The sequence below is a fragment of the Physcomitrium patens genome, chromosome 5, assembly GCF_059467195.1.
Source record: "Physcomitrium patens ecotype Gransden chromosome 5, ASM5946719v1, whole genome shotgun sequence".
Classification (NCBI taxonomy): domain Eukaryota; kingdom Viridiplantae; phylum Streptophyta; class Bryopsida; order Funariales; family Funariaceae; genus Physcomitrium; species Physcomitrium patens.
The window spans coordinates 20,338,356-20,345,554 of record NC_143414.1 but is presented as its reverse complement, the minus strand read 5'-3'; positions in this window follow the sequence as shown (position 1 = coordinate 20,345,554).

Below are 7,199 nucleotides of genomic sequence, written 5' to 3'. Positions count from 1 at the left end.
TTTAGTGACCACTGCTTGCAATGCTTTGGTTGCCAAAGCTTCCTTTCGATCATTGCTTTGCTGTTGCTGCATTGACAATGAGAAGGCTTGAAACAAACTAGCAATAGATGGATCCATGTGCATACCTTGTCCTTTAGAAGACTCCCCACCAGAAACTTCTCCCAAAAATCCTTCAAAATTTTTATTTTCGTTTTCCATAAAAATAAAGATAAAATCAACCGAAATCCAATACCTTCTATCTCAAGCTTTCACGTCGGATTCACCACTTATGTCGTATTACGTGCTTTCCTGCTCGAGAACGCGCCGGGCGTCTGGCTGTAGAAGGTAGTATGGAGATTCGTCGATAGTCAAGCAGTCTATCAGTTTTTACTGCTCGAATATAAACGACTGCCAGAATACACCGTAAATCTTTACTGATGCCCTTCGACTGCTTGTCGAAGTCCTTTTTTTTTTGCCCCAGCCGATAGGTCTCTAGACGTTACAGAGAACCCCGAACAACCCAAACTGTTAATCTTCAATACCCCTTTGTACTTACGATCTTGTATCCACTGACTGTCCTGTTAGATTAACCCAATAAATTTCATTCACTCCGCATACTCAATCCTATAGACACCCCTTTAATCCTTCAATCACAGACGTAACTCGATTTTACAAAACAGTCAAGAGTATTCAAACCCACTTCATTTAAAAATCCCGATTCACCATTACAACACTAACTTCAGCAACGATTGCCTCAGTCGTCCCCAAAACTCTACGAAGAAGAAAAATCCAAATTCTATGTCTTTCCTTCCCCGACCCGAAGCATGAAGCTCCTCTCTCTAATTCCCTTGATCTTCCAAAAACCTCCAATGAAAAACGAACTGGTAACCTTGCAGAAGCTTGAAAACTCGCTCCCCCCCCCGATTTCTCCTCAAAAAAAAAACCCACACCACTCCAAAACTATATCCCCCCTAACCTTATCCTCTGAATTTCTTCAATCTTCCGTCTTAGATCCGAAATTGGCTCCCACCTCAAGCTTGGATCCGAAATTGGCTCTCACCTCAACTTGGATTCGAAATTGGCTCCCGCCGCCAAGCTTTCTCCTCCGTTTTTATCTTTAAGAAATCCATTTACCGAAAACAACGTTCCCTGAGACGGCACAGAGAACAGGACAGCCTGAAACAGAATCGAACCCCGTAATCGGGACTACATTGAGTCGCCCGACCAATTCAGGTCCTATATTGGTAAAGATGCCCGTAGTAACCTGGATGTTCCCGTAATTGGGTCAAATTGGTCCTCACGTCAGATTGGCTAAGACCCGTAGTAAGACCTGGATTTTCCATAACTAGACTGCATTGGGTTGCCCCACCAATACAGGTCTCATATTGGGTAAGAGGATCTGGATTGGATTATCGAAATTGGATCCAATTGGCTCCTCGAACCCGTCATGTGAATTGGTCCTTCTCTTCCTGCTGACTCCCGTTATTGGAATCGAACGGGGCATTTCAGTATGCCCCGGCTGACTGTAACGGAGTCACTGAACCTGACCACTCAGTATTTGTACTGGAGTTGGTCGATGCTCCCAATATTCGAGGTAACTGAATATTAATAAAATTCCCCTTTCTTTTTATTTTCACTGTATACTCGTGTTACAACACGACAATGGATCACAAGAACCTCGAGTATTTTATGTCAACACGCATATTAAATCGTTGTCAAGCTCGTTGGAGTATGTCTTTATCAAGATTCGAATTCATCATCACTTATCGACCAAGAAAATAACAAGGTTTGTCCGATGCCTTGTCTAGACGTTCTTATCTTACACCAAAAGAAGGAGATGTAGCTTTTGAGCAACAAAGAATGGTTCTCTTGAAGCCGGAGCAATTTCATCTTCGAGCAATAAAATCAACATTGATTGTTGATTTAACTTTTCTTAAGCAACTCCAGTTAAGTATGTCTTCAGACCCCCTTATTCATGCTATCAAGAATAATTCTTTTAAATCTCATAATCCTTCTAAATTCGAGTTCAAAAACAACCTACTCTATTTCAAAGGACGCCTATATGTTCTAGAAGGAGAAGCACATTTACGTATTCTTCAAACTCGTCACGACTTCCCAGCAGCAGGACATTTTGGATGCAATAAGACTTTGGAGCTGATATCTAGGGATTTTTGGTGGCCTCAAATGTGGAAGGCAGTTAAAGATTTTTTACAATCATGTGATGTTTACTCAAGATTAAAAACTCCTCGTTATCAAACTTTTAGACTTCTTCAGCCATTATCCATTCCAAAACAACCATGGTCTTCTGTTTCTATGGACTTCATCACGGATCTTCCAATTTCAAGTTTTTATGACTCTATATTCGTGATAGTAGATCGTTTTACCAAGATGGCACATTTTGTACTATGTACAAAATCTATCACAGGTGAAGAAACAGCTAAGTTCTTTCTTGACAATATCTATCGCTATCATGGATTATCTAAGGATATTATATCAGATAGGGGAATTCAATTTATATCAAGATTTTAGCAGACTCTTTTCAAGATTCTAAAAGTGGATATAAAACTATCTTTGGCATTCCATCTTCAAACTGATGGACAAACGGAGAATGTTAATCAAGTTTTGGAGTAATATTTAAGATGTACCATTAACTACCAACAAGATGATTGGACAACTCTTTTGCCATTGGCAGAGTTTTCTCACAATAATACGGTACATTCTTCTACAAAACAAATACCTTTCTTTGCTAATTATGGTTATCATCCATGACTTGATATTTTTGACTTTTCAAAAGATGATAATCTTATTGCGAAAGATTTGGCGATTCATTTATCAGAGCTACATGCAACAATGAAGGCATAGTTAAAAGAGGCTCAAGAACAACAAAAGGACAATGTAGATGTCTATCGAAAGAAACAACCACCATTCCTCTTGGATGATTAGATATGGCTACTTCGTCACATTATCAAGACCACTCGTCCTTATGACAAGTTGGACTATCGAAGACTTGGACCATTTTCTATTTCTACACAAATCAATCCAATTACATATCGTTTATATCTATCGAAGTCAATGAAAATCCATCCAGTATTCCACGTGTCTCTTCTTAAACCATACAAGATAGTGGAGATACCAAGAAGACGACAAGCTCCACCTCCTCCTATAGAAGTGGACAATAATGAAGAGTTTGAAGTAGAAGAAGTCTTAGATTCAAGGCGATGCCAAAATAAATTGGAATATCTTGTCTATTGGCGTGGATATGGTATTAGTGAATGCACATGGGAGCCAATAAAGAATCTTGTAAATACAATAAAGGAAGTGGAGGCTTTTTATCGACGACATCCATCAAAATCAAGATGAAAACGTTCTTTACAAAAGAAACAACATCTAGGCAAGATAGCATTCTACTTTCAATCCTTGTTTGTAGCTTCTTTATAGTTGTGATGCTCAAGAGATGGAGAACCAACAACCAACGGATTTGACTCAAGAGCCTTCATTTGCTGACCTGTCGAACGAGACATTATAATTGTCACAACCTTCAAGATGATGCAATCAAGATGAAGATCTTTAAGAATGACATGTTCTTCTTTGAATAGATGGCAAGATACAATGCGTTTGGTATCACGATTTGGAAAGGGACTCCCGATGTTTGGTGATTTTACCAGAGATAGGAACAACTCCTAATGGTGTTCCAAATGTTCTATTCGAAGGAAGTTATGAAGGCCTCAACAATGATCAAATAACTAAATGGTCTTTTCGCCTTGGTATGAAACACTACTAAAACACAATATTCATTATTTTGAGAGGTTTGATGTCTCTCAAAATAAAACAATCAAATAGAAGTAACAAAAATTGGATTATATGTATAGTCAAATAAGGTCAATGAGGTAGCAATTCAGTACTTGTGATAAGTAATTTCCTTTAAAATGAGAGTTTTTATTATTTTGCAAGGTGTCAAATACAGATGTGATTGAAAATAATAATGCTCTAACTTAATCAAATATTTTGATATAACTTTATACAAGTAATTTTTATGTACATATAAAACTATAGTTAAGGAATATCTACAATAGTTATCTATAAAACTAAATCAAACTAAAATCACTTATTATACACTACGAGTTCTACTACCTTTGTCACAATACTATAAAATTTTAAATACTATGTTACCAAAATATGAATATTCAAATCACAATGACAAATTTGTATATTTCATTCATACATTTTTAATATACGATGCAAGACTCTGCTTGATTATTTCAATTTGTGGAGCCGGAATTTTGATCACGCATTCACTTGTGTCCTTTCTGATTCGTGGTGACCACGCTGTCATAAGAGCATTCATTTCTTCCCAAACAGGAGGTTCATTCTCTTCAATCTTCCAATGCAAACCTCTCTCGCTATCCCAACCTGTATAGAACTGTTGTACATCCACACTTCTTAAGGTCGGATGAAAATACTGAATGAGAATGCAGTTTGGCTTCTCAGGATTACAATCTGGGTTCGACAAAGCCCTAGCTATCTACACTGGTTGTATTTCACCTTCTGCAAGTCGAATTGCAACAAAATATCCTTCTCGAACATCTCGACCTACCCTAAAAGATGGTTGTGGGCGACCTCTCAAAGGACCAACATATGGATCATCTTCTCCAAATTCCTCATGATCCTCGCCATCATCTGATAATTAATCTGCAAGATTTTCTCTCACACGGGTAATTGGCCAAAAACCTTCTCTCAGAACATTACAAGGAATGATTGGTTCATGCAATGCATCCTTCACGTTACGCCAATACACCACCAAATGCTCATACCGTCTTCGATACTCTCCAGTGACATCAACATTGCACAAATCCTCCCAATATTTCACGAACCCTGATATTCCTTTCTCAATATCCTCCACACCTCTCATTGTACGTTGTGGAACAGGCGATGGCTCACCACGAGGCCACAAACTACATCCCTGTGCATCCTCTTTCCAAATTTTAATGCCTGCTCCTTCCTCTCCTAGCCACTCTACATCGGTACAAAACAATTTGTATTTCATTTTTGGACACCCTGTTGCATCCAAGTAAAATTTGACTTGTTGTGGTTTTGTGTGACCTACAAGAACTTCACTTTTGTCTAAAATAGATCCAAGTATAAAATTTTTAAAATCTGGCACCTCCTCGATAAGATAAGGGATAGTGGGAATAGATTCCACGTCCATGAACGAATTCATAAGTACAGGGATAGTAGAGAAGTTCTCTTTCTTCAAAAGTATGCTCCATCTTCCAAATAAGGCGTCGATGTCGTCATGTGTATGTCCTACTATCATGAAATTTACATACACTTCGCAAAAGATCCGCTTTGCCACAAGTAGGGACCAAAAAGCAAAAACATGTCTATTTTTGTTCTCTCCTGTGGCATTATCCATTTGCACATTCAAAATGGGTGGCAACGGTGTTGCTCCTACTAATCTCTCAGGTTGTGGATCTAGTGATGTTTTGCACATCTCCGCACCCTTGAGAATGCTACGAAATAGAGCTGTGGAGCCAGAGCCCAAAAATAATTCTCGGGAAGATGATTTTGGAGGTTCCTCCAAATCACGCAACAACTTTGTCATCGATCTAATAGTATAATTTGAATCATGGGGAAAGATATCCAATCCATAATGAGCATAACGCACGTCACCATGTCCATGAGCAATCATGCCTGTCACAGATACAGGTAGCTTCACCAAAGCATCCAATTCTTTGTTCTTATGTGAAAATACCGGAGATGCAGTTTTGGCATGATCCGTCTTGTCATGCATGATTGTCACGCACTCATCGGGATAAGTTTGCGAGTAGTATCGCTTAGCATAATAGTACTCCCTATGAGCACGAGCAATACCAAGATGTTTCTCCAACTTCCTCGTCCACTTCATAGCCTGTTCAGATCCTCCAATGGCACCCTTCCTTAGCTCTTTGTACTTGTCGCAGGTACCACATCGTGCAAAATTATCTCCGGGTCTTTTGACATCGAATTCTGGAAACCTAGATGCTTTGATCTTCCTTAAGTTTGAAGAAGAGACCTCCCTCAATCCAAAAGCAGTATTAACTTCGTTGATTTTTGGAATTTGATCTTTCCATTGAAAGGTAGCTGGGAGAATCATCGAAACCATCTTCTCCCCAGATTTTGTACTGCGAGTACGATGTGGCATGTGATTTGCCTCCTTCTCGAGGATACACTTCAACGTAGCTGTCGCTTGTTCAGTGTGCTTCCTTGGCTTCGGTAATCCAGTGTTGCCATGGTCCCTCGCCTCCCGATTAGCTTTTACATATGCTTGGTAGCGGTAGAATGTTGCTTCTGATACCCCAGAAATATGCATCCATGCACGCAAGCACACGGTGATCCCCTCCATTGTCACCATCTTCCGTCCGCTTGCATCTCTATGAACCGCCCTATGCACATCTAACTTCATATGGGCTCTGAACTGGAATGTAGATCCATTATACATTCGCTCGCGGAATGATTTAATCTTCTCTCTTGGAAAAGGCTGCACGCAGTTCCTCATACAGCACACTTTACTTGACACCAAGTTGATAGACTCTTCGCTGAGGAGTTTTTTGTACTTTAGAGGTGACTCTTGAGAGGGATTTCGGATACCATTCATATATGGCCTTTTGGACTTTGAGAGCGCCGAGTTTGCCCGAGCTACATGTAATTGATTGAAGTTATCCTTAGCCTCGTGGTCGTGGAGACTAGCACCATGGCAATGGACTAGCTTTGTAGGCCACGCCACAAGTGCGTACACAGATCTTGGGGGATGTCATCTTGGGAATGAGTTTTGCAAATGTGGACTGCGACCTGAGTGCCACCAAGAGGACCATTAGCGCCGAGCACAAGATCAGAATTAACACTATGGCATGTACCCTTGCTTACCAATTTTCCATGTGCATTATAGAGGGTCACACACTTCGTAATCCACAGACGTCGAGGAAGTCCTTCGCACTCGGGAACTGCAGGACTGATGGATTCAGCGTCCTCAAAATCATCCCCTGATGAATGAGCCATGTACACTTTGTATTCCGAAGCGTTTACGAGTCCTCTGGACAAAAACAACCACTTCATCAAAACGATGAAAGAAACCTTACGCCAACATCCAGACACAAGAGGCAGTATTCATACTTATCAGATCGAGTCGATCTGATTAGCGGACATGTATGGATGAAAAAAAATTGTACAAAGCAAAACGATGA